Source organism: Manis javanica, chromosome 2 (assembly GCF_040802235.1).
Source record: "Manis javanica isolate MJ-LG chromosome 2, MJ_LKY, whole genome shotgun sequence".
Classification (NCBI taxonomy): domain Eukaryota; kingdom Metazoa; phylum Chordata; class Mammalia; order Pholidota; family Manidae; genus Manis; species Manis javanica.
The window spans coordinates 179,487,171-179,507,427 of record NC_133157.1 but is presented as its reverse complement, the minus strand read 5'-3'; the positions used below and the strand labels follow the sequence as shown (position 1 = coordinate 179,507,427).

Below are 20,257 nucleotides of genomic sequence, written 5' to 3'. Positions count from 1 at the left end.
TATTCCCCTATCAATAGATATTTAGACTGTTTCCTGATCTTTTCGGGCTATTATGAATAAAGCTACTATGAACATTTTTGTACAACTCTTTTCATGGACGTGTGTTTTAATTTCTCTTGGAAAGTTACTTAGAAGCAGAGTTGCTGAGTCATAGAGCATATATTTAAATTTATTAGAAACTGCCAGTTTTCCGAAGCGGTTGTGTCATTTTACATTTTGGGAGACATAAAGCTCTTCAAAATATAGATAATAAAATCACTCACCCTCAGTGACTGGCCCTATACTATTCTTTATTCAGCATGAGAATTTCATTAATTGTGACCAAGACTCCAGGCAACAGTGAGCTGGAGGGTCTTGGGTCTGGAGGCTCATGCTTTAGTTATATCACACAAATTGTACATTCAGGTCACAAAATGCGTCACTCAAGATTGCTCAGTTCTAACAAGCATGGCTTTTTATTTTTCTAAAAAATCCTGTGTGCCTTTGGTCACCTCTGTAAGGAGTCAGGTGAAATTCCAAGTTAACAGGAACAATATTTCAGATTTATTCTAGTAAAATTTTTAGTGCCTTTTATAGATAATTGGAAAACTCAAGACATATGGGTGTGTTTCTTACTGTTCTTGTTTTAGGAGATGTAAAGGGAAACGCCTTTATTGTACCACTAAAACCTAAAATCTCTTTTAGTTACAACAAAAATACTTTTTTTCTTTTGTATATAAAGTTTTCTTAAATACAAAAGAAGTAGAAAAGGTTTTCTTAATGTCAAACTTATTTCTCTTTCTAAAACCTCATAATTTTTTCTGTTCTTTCTACTTTCTACTTTTTTTATGATTAATTTTTTTTTTCAGTATTAACTTTTTTTATTTTCAAAAATACTTTTTAAAGACACAGAATATAGAGCTTAATAAACTATTCCCAGGCAAATACTCTTGTAATCATCCTCCATGATAGAAAACATTCTCTTGCCAGTCACTCCAGAAGCCATTCTTAGGCCCATCTCAAAAACAAACCCTCCCCTTCACACAAAGAATAACCGCTATCCTGATATTTATGTTCAGTGTTCCCTTCTTTTATTATCCAACTATGCATATGGTTTTGGTATTTTGTAAAGTATGTCTTTCAGGTCTCTAACTCTATATGTTCCCCTTTACCTCTTTTTTTCCATTTGCAATTTATTTCTTGGGATCACTTGTACTATAGAGTATCCCAGAATCAGCAAAATTGTGTCGATTGACTGCAACCCTACAATGTAGTGTATTTATCATTATTCTCCACCCTCTTAACTTACTGAAAGTTGATAGTTGAATCTAGAGGCTTTAACAGAGCCACGTTTGATCCTTTGGGGGAAGAAGACTCCTTTGTATACGGTGGTGTCTCTTTCATCAAGAAGCACACACACACAGTGTTGGGTGCCTCTCTTTTTGTGTTGCTAGCATCCACTCAGGCTCAATTCATCAGGGGTTGCAAAATGAAGATATTTCAATTCTATCATCCCTCACTCACTTATTGTTGAAATGCTCTGTAAGGAGAAATTTCCCCTCATCAGTTATTTAGCTAATGGTATATTCATGGAAAAAGCAAGATAAATTCTTGAGTCTTTCTCTTTGTTTACCAGTTTTCAAAATAGTTGGTTCCCAAGCATCCTCCCAAGATACTGACTTTTTCTTTAATATTATTATGAAACATGGATTTAAACATATTTTCATCTTTATTGATACTCAAGATTATCCACCTTTGGCCAATGGCAACCTCTTCAAATTAGTTCCCAAATCCTTTTAACATGACTCTATGAGTTTTTGCTAATTTTTTTTCTCTTGCTGGTATGACATGATTTTCTAGGCACATCTTAAACATTTCCTGTCTTAGTCCTGGAATCAACTTTTTTCCCCCCAAGAAGATTTGGTTACTTTAGTGGGAAATGGTATTTCAAGACCTTATCTGGGTGTTAGAGTTAATTGCTATTGGGATGGTCTTTGTTTCTTTGCTAATCCGTCTGTCAGTCCCTCCCTCCTTCCCTTCCTTCCTACCCCCATTCCCCTTCCTCCCCACTCCCTCCACCCCCTCCCTTCCATGTTTAATAAAATACTTCCTAAGTCATACTGATATTTTCATTTCACATTCAGGATCATAATATTTTTATATAACTTCTGTAACATTTTTATATTATATCCATATCTTATTTTCTCATTTAAAAATTCCTACTTCTCAAAGACACTGGAGATAACACAACCGGTATATCACATAAATTTTCATTTGCTTTATTCTTCCTCTTTATTTTTTTTAAGCTGGTTTCTTGAATTTTATTTGACATACAGTCAAATTCAGACTTTTTAAATATACAATCTGATGAGTTTTGGCAAATGTGTGTAGTTGTGTAGCCATCACCACAGTCAATGCAGAGAACACTGCCAGCTCAGGTTAAGCAGAAGAGGGCCTGAATTCTGGGATGCATGGTTCATTGGGGCCATTTTTGGAGACTTGCTACACATCAAACTTCCATCTGGGGCCTTCTTCTTTCCTTGTCATTCCACATACTCTCCCCAGGCAATTTCATCTATTTCCATTCCTTTAATTACTGGCTCATGATGACTCCCACATCCATATCTCCTGAGCTGTAGACCTGACATGCAGACATAGCTTCTTGGAGGTGCTACATTATCTTTTCCCAAACCTACCAGTGTGCCTTATCTCCATTACTACCAACTACCCAGTGATTTATCCTTCACCTTAGACCAACCACCTCTCCCTCACCTCTTTCTCAGTTCCCCTAGTCAACAGATTTCAAGTCTGTCAATAGCCTTTTCAAATATCTCTGGACTGTCCCTCTCCCTGTAATTTTTTGTGTTTGTGCCCTTGTTATCTCTCATCTAAATAACCTTTATGTTTCATAGCCTCCACTTCTAGTCTAATGCTTCTCTCCTTTTCATCATTCCCCTCTCCTCCACCTCACACCTCCTTCTTCTTCCTCAATAGTCTGCAGTTATATTTCTTTTTTTTAAATTAAAATATCACTGATATACAATCTTATGATGGTTTCATATACACAATGCAGTGGTTCAACATTCATTCTTATTATCAAGCCCTCACCCCCTCCAGTGCAGTCACCATCTATCAACTTAGTAAGATGTTACAGAATCATTAACTGTGTTCTCTGTGCTGTACTACCATCCCTGTGACCAACCTATACTGTGATTGTGATTTATTGTGCCCTTAATCATCTTTTCCCTCCCACCCACCCTTCCTAACCCCTCCCGTTTGGTAACCACTAGTCCCTTCTGGGTGTCTATGAGTCTACTGCTATTTTATTCCTTATGTTTTACTTTGTTTTTATATTTCACAAATAAGTGAAATCATATATTTGTCTTTCTCCACCTGGATTATTTCACTGAGCATAAAACCTCTAGTTCCATCCATGTCATTGCAAATGGCAGGATTTGTTTTCTTTTTATGGATGAATAATATTCCATTGTGTATATGTACCACCTCTTCTTTATCCATTCATCTATTGATGGACACTTAGGTTGCTTCCATGTCTTGCCTATTGTATGATAAACATAGCGGTGCATATGTCTTTTCGAATCAGGGATCTTGTAGTCTTTGGGTAAATTCCTAGGAGAGGAATTATTAGGTCAAATGGTATTTCTATTTTTAGTTTTTTGAGGAACCTCCATATTGCTTTCCACAACGGTTGCACCAATTTACATTCCCACCAACAGTGTAGGAGGGCCCCCATTTCTCTTCATCCTTGGCAGCATTTGTAATTTCTTGTCTTTCGAATGTTGGCCATCCTAACTGGTGTGAGGTGATATCTCATTGTGGTTTTAATTTGCATTTCCCTGATGATTAGTGTAGGAAAGCTTTTCTCTAAAATTGGGAACAAGACAGGAATGTCCACTCTCACCACTTTTATTCAACATAGTACTTTCCATTAATCTATGGGTCTGTTCTTGTGACAGTACCAAATTGTTTTGATTACTGTGGCTTTGTAGTAGAGCTTGAAGTTGGGGAGTATAATGCCCCCAGCTTTGTTCTTCTTTCTCAGGATTGCTTTGGCTATTTGGGGTCTTTTGTGATTCCATATGAATTTTGGAACTATTTGTTTTAATTCATTGGAGAATGCTGTTGGTATTTTGATAGAGATTGCAATGAATCTATAGATTGCTTTGGACAGGATGGCCATTTTGACAATATTAATTCTTCCTATCAGTGAGCATGGGATAGATTTCCATTTATTGGTGTTTTCTTTAATTTCTCTCATAAGTGTCTTATAGTTTCAGAGTAAAGGTCTAACCTCAGTTAGTTTTATTCCTACATATTTTATTCTTTTGATGCAATTGTAAATGGAGCTGTTTTCCTGATTTCTCTTTCTGCTAGCTCATCGTTAGTGTATAGGAATCCCACAGATTTCTGTGTATTAATTTTGTATCCTGCAGCTTTGCTGATTTCAGTTATTAGTTCTAATAGTTTTTTGGTGGAGTCTTTAGGGTTTTCTATGTATAATATGTCATCTGCAAATAGTGACAGTTTAACTTCTTCCTTTCCAATTTGGATGCCTTTTATCTTTTTGTGTTGTTGATTGCTGTGGCTAGGACCTCCAGTACTATGTTGAATAAAAGTGGTGAAAGTGGACATTCCTGTCTTGTTCCCAATTTTAGAGAAAAGCTTTCAGCTTTTCGCTATTAAGTATGATGTTGGCTATGGGTTTGTCATATGTGGATGGCCTTTATTATGTTGAGGTATGTACCCTCTATACCCATTTTGTTAAGAGTTTTTGTCATGAATGGATGTTGAATTTTGTCAAATGCTTTCTCAGCATCTTTGGAGATGATCATGCAGTTTTTGTCCTTTTTGTTGATGTGATGTATGATATTGATTGATTTCTGAATTTGTGTCATCCTTGCATCCCTGGAATAAATCCCACTTAATTATAATGGATGATCTTTTTGAATTTGGTTTGCTTATATTTTGTTGAGGATTTTTACATCTATGTTCATCAGGGATATTGGTCTATATGATTTTCTTTTTTTGTGGTGTCTTTGTCTGGTTTTGGTATTAGAGTGATGCTGCCTCATAGAATGAGTTTGGAAGTATTCCCTCCTCTTCTACTTTTGGAATACTTTAAGAAGGATGGTTATTAGCTCTTCTTTAAATGTTTGATAAGCATAGTTATATTTCTAAATAAAATCAGGCCATATAATTCTGTGGCCTAAAATTCTTGAATGACTTGTCACTGTTTATAGGATAAAATATAAACATATTTGAATCCTATACAAGGTCTTTTTCACATTCTAAAATATATTTGCAGTTCCCCCAAATAAATCATGGTTTTTCCTTCCTGTGTATGGTTCTCTTGGTACGTCCTTCCACTTCTCTATTCATCAATTCCTACCTCTTCTGCAGAAGACAGAGCAAGAACTTCCTCTGTGAAGTCTGCCTTGATTTTCCCAGACAGATTTAGGATTGCTCCCCTTATGCTTTAATTATGTCTTTATATAACTCAATTACATTTGCTTATATAATCCTCACTAGTCTTCTCACACCATTCTGGGAAATATGCTTCTTTAGAATAAGAACCACATCTTTTTTAGTTGTATATTCTCATTGCTAACATGCATTGTTCTGCTAGTAACAATGGAAGCCTGACTCTGAGTAACCTAAACCAAATGAAATTTAGAGGGGGCATATCAGCTCATAGAATTAGTCAGAAAAATGGAGAGCCAGATTGAGAAGTAGGAAGGGCCCGGGGCTGTTCTTGAGAAGTAGGAGACAAGTGGAAAAAGGAGTCTTGTAGCTAAAGAAAACTGGATGGACTTTAACTATTTTCTGTCTCTTTGGCTGGGCAGAGTTCAAGAAAGGAATATTTAATTGTCCTAACTATGCCCATGCCTAACCATAAGAGCAAGGCCCCTTATGATGTCCCATATAACTGGCCAAAGGAGATGAGGTAATTTCTTGTAAGGAATAAGATGATGCTGTTAAGGGAAAATGGGTACCTGGTGGCTAAAAAGACAACAAACATTCTTTATAGTGGCACACAGGGAGCACTTAATAAATAGTTTAATGTGACTCAATGAATGAATATTTGAAAACTTTACTTCCTGCCATACCAAACTGCAGCTATTCACTGGGTCCCTCAAATAACCTTTTATGTCCCCACCTTTACATGGACTGCCAGTGTCATTTGGATGGTCCTCTCTCCTCTTGTCTGCCTGGAAATATGTTTATCCTCTAACCCTCATGTGAAATGAAATAGCATCCTGGAAACTTCCCATGTCTTCCCCATCTTGTGCTCTTATAGTACACTGCTTCACTGACTGCATTCCCTTACATATCAGGCTCCCCCAGAGGCGATTCCTGTTGCTTGTAGCTAAAGCATCCTTGCTGATACACCAAGATAGACACATCTCCTGCTCTCTTATACCTTACATTCTAGAAGGGAGACCTATCTGGTATCAAAATTCAACTTCCAGTGTTGTGGGATTGGGCATTAAACTCCCATTTTTAGCAGTTTGGCCATTGGACCACCAATTCTATAAGCTTCTACTGGAAATTTTGTGCTGAGTTCCTAAAACTAACTAATAATCTATAGAAACACATGGTTCTGTAAGTTGTGGCCTATTTATATATAGCTTGACAAATATTTGCTGTATTATGAGGGATCCATGGAAGAATAAAATTTGCTTTCTGCACAGATTTTACTCCTGTCCTCAGGAATTTACATGTAGATTCTTTTGGGAAAGACAGGCATTTAAATAACTAATTATAACAGAAGGTAAAATGTGCACACACAAACACAGACTACATAGCTCATGTGAAATTGTAAAAAACAAGTCACTTCTCTAAGGACCAAGAACTATGCTTCACATCATTGCTGTCCCTCTGCCAGTGTGATGTTCAAAAAACTCAATAAACAGTGTTTGATTCTTTGGTATAGAGAAACTGGCTGATAGTATAAAACAGGGGCCTGAACAGAGATTAAGAAAGAGAATATGAGTTGTAAACAAATGTTCTCAAAATATCATATAGTAACAGATGTGATAATTTCTACTTGGTGCCTTGAAATTTCAGCCTGAAATTCCTGCTTATGTCTTGTCATTTAAAGTATGAACAGTATTGTCCCAGATGACTCAGAGGAAATTTTGTCTTACCAACTCACCTATATTATGTCTTTGAGAGTATTAGGTTTTTTTGAAGGTCTCCAAAGATATCCAGTTTGTCATGCTTGGAAATCAAATTGGTAGAGTTGCATAATATATCGGTGTTCTATTTAGAATTTTCCTATTTTTCATTTAGTTTTCTTCTATGACAAACATTTTAAAGAGAATTAAAAATATTTCTCAATACTTTTCACAAATATTGCTTTTAATATTAATATTAAAAAAATATCTTTTCACACCACTAAGTTAAAGTGTGAAGTTGAAGAAGTGAGTCATTAGGAATAGGAATAAATTTTTGCAACAAAAAATATTATAAATACTTAAAATGTTTTTATTTGAAGCTTAGGAGTTAATTATTTACAGTTAAAAACTTTTAATCTTCTAAATGTGAAATGTGTTCTTGATCCACAGAATGCTTTTGTGGATTAGAATGGAGTATGAGACAGGCAGGTTTGGTAATTTCCTGTTTGCACACACCCAGGCACACACCTATTTTCAGAAACCAGTGAAAGGAGTTTTACTGCAGATGCCTGAATAATTTTGTGATTATGTAATGCCCAGGTTAACTTCAGAAATCACTTAGAGCAGAGCAGGGATTAGCAAAGCAACCAAAAAAGATAAAAATGTAAAAGGGTCATGTTCAGATATGTTTTTTTAATGCTCAAGTCAGAAGCTTTGACTTTTACCCTCTCCTCTTTCCAACTTGCCAAACTGGCTTTTCTAGAGGCAGGGTTGGTCTGGATGAGTGACAGTTGGTAATATTTCTGTTTGGGTAAGATTTCCTTTGAATTTTTGGTCTCTTGCTCCCTCTCCTTAACTCTTTAATCTCTCCTTCTTTCCTTTTTTCCTTCTTTTATCTCTTTGTCACCTTCTTCTGGCTTTGCTGGGTTTCCTCTGAGCACTGTGCATGCCCTTTCCAGTGGCTCCCTGGGAGCTCTTCCTGCCCTCACTTGCCATCCTTTCCCATGGCCGTCTACTTCCATGCTTATATTCTTACAGTGTTTAGGAGGTGTCTGGGGGTGGGACAGTAAACAGCAAACCTTGTTTCTTAACTGCCCTGGGTCAAATATTAATTAGTGACAAATCTTAGTGAACAAGTATAGTTGTTTGTTAGTAGTGTGCTTGCTACAGATACATAGGACACACAAAATGTGCTTGACTCTCACACCCAGTGGGGCGACTATTATAAAAGGGAAAAAAGCAAATGAAAAATGGAAAATAACGAGTGTTGACAAGGGTGTGGAGAAATTGGAACTCCCGTATGTTGCTAGTGGGAATGTAAAGTGGTGCAGCTGCTGTGGAAAACAGTTTGGCCATTTCTCAACAAGGTACACCTAGAATTACCATATGACCCAAAAGTTCCACTTCTATGTATATATCCCAAAGAATTAAGAGCACAGACTTAAACAGACACTTGTATACCAATGTTCATAGTAGTATTACTCACAATGGACAAAAGATGGAAACCACCCAATGTCAATCAAATGATGAATAAGTGAACAAAATGTGGTATGTATACAAAATGAAATATTATTTAGCCATAAAAAGGAAATTCTGACATGTGCTACCATGTGGATAAACCTTGAAAACATCATGCTAAGGGAAATAAGCCAGACACAAAAGGACAAATATTGTATAATTCCATTTATATGAGGTATGTAGAGTAATCAAATTCATAGAGACAGAGAGTAGAAAAGTGGTTGCCAGGGGCTTGTGGGTAAGGGAAAATGAGGGGTTAGTGTTTAATGGGTATAGAACTTCTGGTTAGGATGATTGAAGAGTCCTGGAAATGGATAGTGGTGATGGTTGCACAATATTGTTAATGTGCTTACTTAATGCCACTAAATTGTATACTGAAAAAATCATTACCATGATAAATTTTGTGTTATGTATATTTCACCACCAACACAAAAATGTAGGTGGTTTGTGGCCAGCCCAGACTAGGTTCAACTAAAGTACATTTTTTTCTTTTTATTGAAGTATCATTGATATACAATCCTTTTTTTTTTTTAGCAGGCACCATTTATACTTTATTAAGATAACAAAACAAGTCTTAGCAACAGGAAATTAAGTAATTAGAGATCTAAAAAAATATATGAATATTCAATGTAAAGAAACATGACAAATCAAAACCAGAAGATATATGTTTTATAAGCAAGAGTTATAAAAGCAGGATGAGAAAATGAAATCATATCTCAAGAACTTCATAAGTAACAAAGAGAACATAGAAATTAACTCTTGGGTTCTCTTGACATTCCTTTCCAACCTGGCTGACTCCTAAATGGGAACCAATTACAGTGGAAAACCAACATTATAATGAAATATCTTTGATAGAATCAATTTGAAAGAGAGATGTAGACTATGTGAAGTTGCTTTTTTTGTTTTTAATTTTGATATCATTAATGTACAATTACATGAGCAACATTATGGTACTAGACTCCCCCCATTATTAAGTCTCCAGCACATACCCAATTACAGTCACTGTTGATCAGCATAGTAAGATGCTATAGAGTCGCTACTTGTCTTCTCTGTGCTGCACTGCCCTCCCCGCCCCCTGCACACTATGTTTGCTAATCATAATGCCCCCTTTTCCCCCTTCTCCCTCCCTTCCCAGCCATCCTCCCCAGTCCCTCTTCCTTTGGTAACTGTTAGTCCATTCTTGGGTTCTGTGAGTCTGCTGCTGTTTTCTTCCTTCAGATTATTCTTTGTTCTTATACTCCACAGATGAGTGAAATCATTTGGTACTTTCATTTTCCACCTGGCTTATTTCACTGAGCATAATACCCTCTAGCTCCATCCATGTTGTTGCAAATGGTAGGATTTGTTTTCTTCTTATGGCTGAATAATATCCCATTGTGTATATGTACCACATCTTCCTTATCCACTCATCTACTGATGGACACTTAGGTTGCTTCCATTTCTTGGCTATTGTAAATAGTGCTACAATAAACATAGGGGTGCATATGTCTTTTTCAAACTGGGCTCCTACATTCTTAGGGTAAATTACTAGGAGTGGAATTTGTGGGTCAAATTGTATTTCTATTTTGAGTTTTTGAGGAACTCTATACTACTTCCCACAATGGTTGAATTAATTTACATTCCCACCAGCAGCGCAGGAGGGCTCCCCTTTCTCCACATCCTCGCCAGCATTTGTTGTTGTTTGTCTTTTCGATGCTGGCCATCCTTACTAGTGTGAGGTGGTATCTCACTGTGGTTTTAATTTGCATTTCTCTGATGATTAACGATGGTGAGCATCTTTTCATGTGCCTATTGGCCATGAATTTCTTCTTTGGAGAAGCATCTGTTCAGATCCTCTGCCCATTTTTTAATTGGATTATTTGCTTTTTGTTTGTTGAGGTGTGTGAGCTCTTTATATATTTTGGATGGCAACCCTTTATTGGATATGTCATTTATGAATATATTCACCCATACTGTGGGATGTCTTTTTGTTCTATTGATGGTTTCCTTTGCTGTACAGAAGCTTTTTAGTTTGATATAGTCCCACTTGTTCATTTTTGCTTTTGTTTCCCTTGCCTGGGGAGGTATGTTCATGAAGAAGTTGCTCATGTTTATGTCCAAGAGATTTTTGCCTGTTTTTTTCTAAGAGTTTTATGGTTTCATGACTTACTGATAGACAATCTTATACTGGTTTCAAGTATACAACACAGTAGTTCAACAGTTACCCATAATATTAAATCATTATCCCCATGAGTGCAGTTACTATTTGTCAACACAGAAAGATGTTACAGAATCATTGGCTATATTCTCCATGCTGCAGTACCATCTCCATGACCAACTTACATTACGATTGAGAATTTTTGTGCCCTTTTATTCCCCTCATCCTCCCCATCTACCCATCACAATTCCTCCCTCATGGTAACCACTAGTCACTTCTCAGTGTGTCTGAGTCTACTGTATTTTTGTTCATTTTGTTTGTTTTGTTTTTATATTCCATAGATAAGTGAAATCACTTACTTGTGATTCACTTATTTATCTTTTTCTGCTTTGATTATTTCACTTAGCATAATATCCTCTAGGTCTATCCATGTTGTCCCAAGTGGCAGAATTTCTTTATTTTCTAATGGCTGAATAATATTCCATTGTGTGTATGTACCACCTCTTTATCCATTCATCTACTGATGGTTGCTTCCATATCTTGGCTATTGTAAACAATGCAGTAATAAACATACAGGTGCATGTATCTTTTCAAGTCAGGGATTTTGTTTTCTTTGGGTAAATTCCTAGAACTGGGATTACTGGGTCATTTGGTATTTCTGTTTTAAGTTTTCTGAGGAACCTCCATACTGCTTTCCACAGTGGCTGCACCAATTGACATTTGCACCAACAGTGCCAGAAGGTTCCCTTTTCTCCACATCTTTGCCAACACTTGTTATTTCTTATCTTTTGGAAGGTGGCCATTCTGACTGGTGTGAGGTGGTATCTCATTGTGGTTTTCATTTGCATTTCCCTGATGATTAGCGATGCAGAGCATCTTTTCATGTGCCTGTTTGCCATCTGTATTTCTTCTTCAGAGAAATGTCTTTTCAGGTCCGCCGCTCATTTTTTTAAATGGGTTGTTTAGTTTTTTGGTACTGAGTTGTATGCGTTTTTTATTTATTTTGGATGTTAACCCCTTATCACATAAATCATTTATGAATATATTCTCCCATACTGTAGGTTGCCCTTTTGTTCTATTGATGGTGTCCTTTGCTGTACAGAAACATTTTAGTTTGATGTAGTCCCATTTGTTCATTTTTTATTTTGTTTCCCTTGCTTAAGGAGATGTGTCCAGGAAAAAATTGCTTATGCTTATGTTCAACAGATTTTTGCTTATGTTTTCTTATGAGAGTTTTATGGTTTCATGTCTAACCATATTTAGGTCTTTAATCAATTTTGAGTTTACTTTTGTGTATGGAGTTAGACTGTAATCCAGTTTCATTCTCTTGCATGTAGCTGTCCAGTTTTCCCAACTAAAGTTTTTCCTTTTCTTAATGGAGGCCATCTTTGGGTTTTCTGAACCAGCTGTGTCTGCTCCTACTCTAGAACTTGAAGAGAGTAAGTCTGTCTTCTCTGACCACTGCCTGGAGTGAGAATTACTGTCATTAAGTGGAGCAGTTCCTAGAAAGTGCTATTTATAAGACTCAGAACTTTGGAGAAAGCCCAGAGCTGTGCACTGTTAGTTGTCATAATAAATGACTATAGAGTTAATATATTAGAGCACACTAAATTAAAAAGAAAAAATCTCATTACCAAATGATATGTTTATTATAGAAAATTTAGAAAATAAAAGAAAGCAGGAAGTAAAAATAATTTATAATTTTATTATCCAAAGAAAGATAAGTGTAACATTTTGGTGTATATCCTTTCAATTATTTACATTTCATCTACATCATCTCTCTCACCTTCTTTCTCTCTCTCTTTTGCTCTCTCTCTCCATATATATATATATTCATACACACACACGCACACACACACACATACATATATATATAAGTAACTTTTGTAAACTCCATTTTTATTTTAACAATTTACTGTAAATATCTTTTGATGGGACACATTTAGATAAAATGTTTGATGGTTCTTTAATTAAAATTTTTTTTGGAAAAAAACAAGTTTTTTTACTTCAAACTTTCATTTTGGAATAATTTTAGATTTAGAGAGAAGTTGCAGAAATTTACTGTATACCCTCTTCTCAGCGTCCTCTAATGTTGACATATTACATTTGTCAAAAACAATAAATTTACCTTGGTACATAGGTGAATTTATTTACATAAGTGTAGACTTAATTCAAATTTCACCAATTTTTCAATTAATTTCTTTTCTCTGTTCCAGAATCCAACCTGGGATACTACATTACATTTAGAACAAGTATTTTTTTGCCATTTAGCACATTGCAGACATTGAAGAGGATGCAAAAATAAATAAGTTGCATTTGTAGAATATAAAATCAAAACAGCTGTAGACTCATAGACATTGAGAAGTGACTAGTAGTTATCAAGGAGGGGCGTTGGGGTGGGTTGGGGTGAGGGTGAGGGAGATAAAGGGGAACAGTAATTCTGAATCACAGTATAAGTTGGTCACAGGGATGGTAGTAAAGCATGGGAAATACAGTCAATGATTTTATAACATCTTTCTATGCTGATAGATAGTAACTGCACTAGATGAGGTGAGAATCTGATAATATGGGTAACTGTTGAACTGTTGAACTGTGTTGTGTATTTGAAACCAACATAAGATTGAATATCAGTGATACTCCAATAAAAATAAATTAATTAATAACAAAAAGTAAATAAATAAATAAGTTGCAGGCTTGTTTCTGAAGAGTTCTCCATCGACTAAAGATGTGATACAGGTACACAACCCCAGTAGGGCAGGTTATAATACCTATGTAAGAAAAGAACAAAGGGCTCTCCTGAGTCCATTTGGGAGGTCAGAAATGTTTAGTGAAAGAAGTGGGTTAGGCTTGGACATTAGACAAAGTTATGGATGTGGGAAAGTTGAGGGTTTTTCAGATTGCAAACATCAATTCAGTGTGTCAGCCGCACAGAAGCATTTCCCTCTCTCAGGTCTATGCATCAAACTCATCTCTATGTTCTCTAAAAATTTGGATGTCTGAGCCCAACTCCACGCCTATGAAATTGGAGTTTAAGAAGGCATGGCTAAACAGCTATTTTGTTTGTTTAAGACTCTATAGGGGATGGGAGCATCAGGAGAGAACCCAGAAGACAGGGTCAAGATAAAAGCAGAGAATCACTATGCTGAATCAACTCTATTAATTTTTGGATAAGTTTTCACATATACCTTTTAGTAGAATTATAGATAGAGACATGAAATAGAGGCACTTATCTATTAGATGGGTTAGATGCTCATTATAAAATGATCTATGTCTCTCCCGCACATGCGGGAATAATTCCTATCAGTGATCTGCAATCCTGGCCAGACATCTGTACATAAGAGTGTCCTCTCAATTCCACACCTCTGGAGCGTAGCACCCAGAATAAGTTGAACTTGTCATTTTATGGTTTAGCACTGCTTTTAGCACGGCTGAGGCACTGTTACCTTTTCAGTATCTGAACCCCTAAGTTCTTTTTTCAGCCACTTTTTTTTTTTTGAGAGGGCATCTCTCATATTTATTGATCAAATGGTTGTTAACAACAATAAAATTCTGTATAGGGGGGTCAATGCTCAATGAACAATCATTAATCCATCTCAAGCCTAATTCTCATCAGTCTCCAATCTTCTGAAGCATAACGAACAAGTTCTTACATGGTGAACGAATTCTTACATAGTGAATAAGTTCTTACATGGTGAACAGTACAAGGGCATTCATCACAGAAACTTTCGGTTTTGATCACGCATTATGGACTATAAATAATCAGGTCAAATATGAATATTCGTTTGATTTTTATACTTGATTTATATGTGGATCCCACATTTCTCCCTTTATTATTACTATTTTTAATAAAATGATGAAGTGGTAGGTAGATGCAAGATAAAGGTAGAAAACATAGTTTAGTGTTGTAAGAGAGCAATTGTAGATGATCATGTGTGTGCCTGTAGACTATGTGCTAATCCGAGCTAGACAAGGGCAATAAAACATCCACAGATGCAGAAGCTTTTCAGCCACTTTTGAGAGTGATCTATTTGAAGTGTAAAAGAAGTGCACATCTGCATGAGATGCTGAGTGAATATCAAAGTTCACTTTGATTCTCTGCTACACGATCTACTGAGGCATGTCTGCACACAAGTAGTGGTTAGAATTAGAATCCTCAGGACCTTACTTTTACTTAGAATACTCACTTTCTCACACTGACCTCTTAGCAACTTTGGTGGAGCAGTAAGTAAATAGAAAAGGCTCCCAGACATTGTATTATATGAGGAAAACAAGACTGGACTGGCTTACACGGTTTTGTCCTCTACTGTAGATCTATGTTTGGGTTGGAGCAAGTCAACGGCAAAGATGTCCCCTAAGGAAAAAGACTGCAGACGTCTGGTGATAGAACAGATGGATCCTCAACGGTGTAATCTCCCCCTGGTGGCCGCATGGAGTCAGTACAGTAATTTTGCAGAATTAAACTGCTCTCCCCCACCTGCTCTTTGTTAAAGTTCCTCAAAATAGACATCCCTACTGAGGAGTTCTTCATACCAAGAGAAAGTAGAGCTTCTTTAAGGCTTCTGTTTTTGACTTCAAGAATTCTGTCCTAAAAGTGGGAATAATATCAACACCTTAATTTGAAAACAGGAAGGACAATAGTAAAAAATGGATTTTAGGTCCCAGTTAACAGTTGGGGCCTTTAGGAACAATGCCAATATTCATCAGTAGATAGAGATACATGAAACAAAAGAGAAACAGCAGTTCTGGAAGAAAAGAAATACTACTCCTATGATGTTATCAAATACCCGACAGGTAAAACTGTGTCTTTTTTATTTAGTTTTTTATTCAGTATATCTGTTTGATTTTGTGTTGGTAGCTCCATGAATCCAAGAGCAGTGTCAATGTGTGTAATAGATTCTTGGCAGACTAGATACTAGTTGCTCTTTAAAAATAAAAGAAATATCTAGCTGTCTAGAATGTTGGATCCCTCTGAACTAATAGGCACGTCAAACTTTCCCCTCCTACATAGAAAAACAGACAGTTGGAAAGCCAAATGCCAAAGCATAGCAACCCGGGCAAGTGAAGAATCAGAGCAAAGGTTATTTCCCTAACATCTTTCTTTGCTAGATGGCACTAATCAAAGGGCATGGCTTGAGCTGGTCATTGGTGAATACAGTCTCACCAATGTACGTCCTCTGTGGGGGAAATGAGTCAGCTGTCTGCAGGGAATCTGTACCCCAAGGAAGCAGTCTGTGGCTGCCACAGCATTCCTTCTCTGACCCGACACTGTATGTGTTCAGTCCAACCCTGGAGCTTTCCTACATGTGGTTCCTTCTCCAATAACATGTGTGCCTGTGCTCCACAGCCTAATTTGAAAGTTCCCTAGCCTTCAAGCCTCAGCATATTACCTTCTCACACAGGGCTTCCCTGACCATCCTATCTGTTGTCTTTCATTAGGACCCTATCTGTTTCGTTCCTCTTCCTTGTAAATTCTATTTATCGGTTTGATTACCTGTTAGTATCTCTCTTCCTCCATAGGCTCTGAACTCCATTATAGCAGGGTCTGTGTCCACTTCCACCAACATTTGTCCAGTACAATACATGGCTCATAGTGAAAACTTTATAAATATGTGTTGAATGACTGGATAAATTTAGCAGTAGATAAACATAGGAATGTAAGTTTTGTCTTTCATGCCGACTCAGGCCTATTGCTATGGAGTGCTGGTGTTGGGTGACGCGGAGAGCAAGTCTGTACTCAGTAAGAACAGAAGATCTACAGCACAGTGGGCTGAATAATGGCTCCTCCAAAAGCCCGCGACCAAACCCCAGAACCGGTGCTTATGTTCCTCTAAGGGCAGCCTGCACTTCGTAGATGTGATCAAGCTACGGATTTAGAGATGGAAATACTATCCTATATTACCTAGGTGAGCCCAAAGTAGGCACAGTGTTCTTATAAGAGGAGAAGCAGAGGTCGGGGACAGAGAGAAAGAGGGGGTGGGGGAAGAGGCGGTGGAAGAGACCCAAGAAAGAAAGAGAAAAAGCAGCAGATGCACAAGCCGCTGCTATGTGGCTGGTTTTGAAGGTGTATCGATAAAGGTAATTTCCACAGCCAAAGAATGGGAAAGACCATGACACAGATTGTCCCTTGGCGTCTCCCTGGGGGAGCTCAGCTGTGATGAGGGGTTTTAGACTTGTAAACACTAGAGCTATAATAAATTTGTAGCATTTTAAAGCACTGAGGTTGTGGCAATTTGTTACAGAAGACGGAAATTAATACTTTCCACACTGTCCCGATATTCCTGACTAATTAGCAATAAGCCTTCATGAGCTGGTACAAGCTGACTCCAACATACCATGCAACTAGACTGAGAATGGCCAATGACTTAAGTGAGGACATAGTGGCCTGTTTTCATGGTATTTATTTCCTACCCACTGGATTCAGGTGTCTTATATGTTAGGCTGGAGGAAGGAAAAACAAGGACATGCAAACAGAACAGAGAGATGCCATAGGGGGAGAACAGACCAGACTCCAAGGTCCATGCCTTATATGGAAAGGGGACAGCTCTTCCTGAATTCCATTCTTCTGATGTGCCAACTAAGACCTGGATGTCAGCCTCCTCCCTCTTGGAAGGAAAAAAAGTTTCTAGTTGTCTATTATGTCACCTTGAGCCAATCATACCTCTCCACGCCCCCTAGGATAGCTTGCCCACTCCTCCCCCTCCTAATCCCTTATAAGCCCCCACCTCCCTGACCGGGTGTGACTTCCTCGGCCTGTCATACCCAGGCTGTGGAACATCACCCGGGAGTTGCACTCAAATAAACTACCTAGCCCTTTTTTGCCTCTCTTCGCCTGCTTATTTCAGCTAAAATTTATCTTACATTTGGTGCCAAAATCTGGGAAGGAGCGTGAGCGCAGGGCCCCAACTGGCCACCAGTGGCCCCGCCCCCGCCTTTGCCGACCCAGGATCTCAGCCTGCTCTCCGCTGCATGGACTATTTTCCGGTGAGTCCCTCAGTTTACCCCAGTCTGTTTCCCTCCCTAACTCCATTTCACCTGGTCCGTTAAAAATCATACTTATGTCCAGGTGGGGCATTCAGCCCATAGGCATTCAGCCCACCCTCTGTGGGCATTCAGCCCGCCCCTGGCTGTGTGGTATGAGAGAGACGTCCCTACTTCAGGCCCCAGGACATCTGCGGGCATCCGGCCCACCCCTGGCCCTGTGGTGGGGGAGACGTCTCTCACCCAGGCTCCCAGGACATCTCCCCTGACTTGGTGCGCTTGGGACACTGGGCACTCCTCTCAGCAGGATTAGTTGGGAAGTGGCACAGACATGGGGAACCAGCCCTCAAAAGCAGAGGCTCAGACCCCACTGTGGTGTCTCATTTCTAATTTGGCTACTCTATATTTGTCCCAGGAAGTTCGCAAATAGAAGCTAGTCTTTCTTAGCTCTGAGGCTGGGCCTCAGTATCCCTCGGACAATCAATCTCACTGGCCCCCTGAGGGAACTTTCAATTTTAGCTTCCTCACCAACTTGATTAATTATTGCCACTGGAGCAGACAGTAGAGTGAAATCCCATATGTGCAGGCTTTTTGGACTTTGCACTCCCATCCAGCCCTTAATGTTAAGTGTTCAATGACTCAGGTTCTCCTAGCCCAATCTCCAGTCTCTTACTCTGCTCAGTCCTTCTTCCTTTTCAGATCCACCAGAAGACTTCAGTCACCAACCTCCCTCAGCTCACAATCCCCTCCCCCTCTCTCCACCACCATCTTTAAGTCCTTTGTCTTCACACGTGTCGCTGCCATCTTAAAGTCCTGCATTCTCAACCATGCCGTTGTCCTGCTGTCCTCTTCCGGTAGGTGCACCACCCCCTCCCCATCCCCTTCCACCTTCACCGCCCTCTTCCCCCACTGGAACATGCTCCTCCAGCCCTCTGGTTCCAGAAGTCACGGACTAAAAGCTGAAGAGAGGGAAGGCAACTGGATATCCATGACTCAAGCCTTTATATCGGTTTGTCTGTTTGTGTATATGTTTTTGTGTGGGGAGTGTTACTGAATGTAGTCATATCTCAGTTTGTATGTTTGTGTGTCTAGGTGTATGGATGAAAAATATTTTCCTACCTCTAGATAGTATTAATAAAATTTGATTTAAAAACAAGCGCTTGTGAAAATTGGGCATTCTAAAACTTCCTGAACATCTGATAAAAAATGTTAAGCATTAATGCTAATTTGGGTTTGGCTGAGGCAGGCATGTCCTTGTGGTTATCAGCTGCCTAAGTTTACTTAAGGTCATTTAAGTTGATGTTATCTGCTAAATCTTTTAAGAATAAAATGCTTAAAGGCTTGGCTTTGTCTAATATTCAGTAAAGGTCTTGTAAGTAATCTAGTATAGTTGTTACGAATAAGTGAACTAAATAAGTGTGGCAAGTGAACACCTTTTTAATTGTGTTACAGTGTGTATACCTACCTGCAGCCTGAGAATCTTTGTGGTAACTTAAAACCTTAAAGTTTTGCTAAGTTAAGAAGATATACTTTATGTTTAGTGAGAAATTGTGCTGTAAAGCTCATAGTTACAGATATTATAAAATGTTCATAAATTTGTCAATCTAAAGAATGCTAGGGTAACAGTTTAACAATAGCCTGCTTCTCAGTGTTCACTAAAAATTAAGGTACCTAATGGTTTTTATTAGTTTTAATTAGAACTACTTAAAGTAATAAGGAAAACATTTCTGCATGCTAAAGAATATATCTTTTGATAAAAGAAAGTAACTTTATTCTAAAGTACAGCTGTTTATTTAGAAAGAGAAATCTAAATGTAAAAAGGTTGTAGAAAGTTTGTGGAAGAATTTAATATGATCATGCTATATAAAATTAGAGCAAATGAGTCTCGGCATCAAGTACACAGCAAAATGAGAATTTGGTTCTCAGTTAAAAAGACAAAGTTTTCTTAACTGTTAGTCTGCTCCTAATATTGAAAGATTGCAAAAAGTTCTCTAATTGTTTTATCAAAGCAGTTTCTCATGCTTAAAGTCTCAATGAGTTGTTGGAGTATTTAAGAAAATAAGATCTTAATATTAAAAAGACTAAAAGCTAAAGTTTGCTAACAATGGTGTAACCTTCTTTATTTGCCTTTGAGGTATTTTGTTGTCATTCTAGTTAAATAGATAAGTATTGCTTCATGGCAACCTATAGTCCTATTTAAGCAAGTGCCAAAGAAACTTTCTTCTGACAACTTCCCAAAATCAAATTCAAAAAGGTACTTTTACCTCTAGTTAACTTTGATATTTTCCAGAGGGTCCCTGGAACATGCCAGAGGAACTTTTTCTCATTGGAGAAAGTATTTGGCCTATTTAGCTTATTTATCTGATATATAATTACCTGCTTAATTACCTAGAAAGCACTGTCAAAAAGAATAATGCTAAACTTTGTTACTAAATGTTTTGTGTTACAGAAATATCAGAATTTCCTTATGTCAACTGTCTTACAGTAAGCTCTCATCAAATCTTTA

At 37.7% G+C, this 20,257-nt stretch overlaps 1 long non-coding RNA gene across 3 annotated transcripts in view; it reads left to right on the top strand.

Annotated features, from left to right (window-relative positions):
- Positions 1 to 20,257, top strand: part of LOC140847962 (uncharacterized) — a 58,993-nt gene that overhangs the window by 23,752 nt on the left and 14,984 nt on the right. For 2 of the 3 annotated variants that reach the window (XR_012128320.1, XR_012128318.1), the window contains exons 2-3: positions 17,616 to 17,754; positions 18,451 to 18,605. This is a non-coding gene — a long non-coding RNA (uncharacterized lncRNA). Of the gene's footprint in view, positions 1 to 15,082; positions 15,565 to 16,455; positions 16,677 to 17,615; positions 17,755 to 18,450; positions 18,606 to 20,257 lie in introns of all 3 variants that reach the window. The other variant, XR_012128319.1, reaches the window with a different exon arrangement.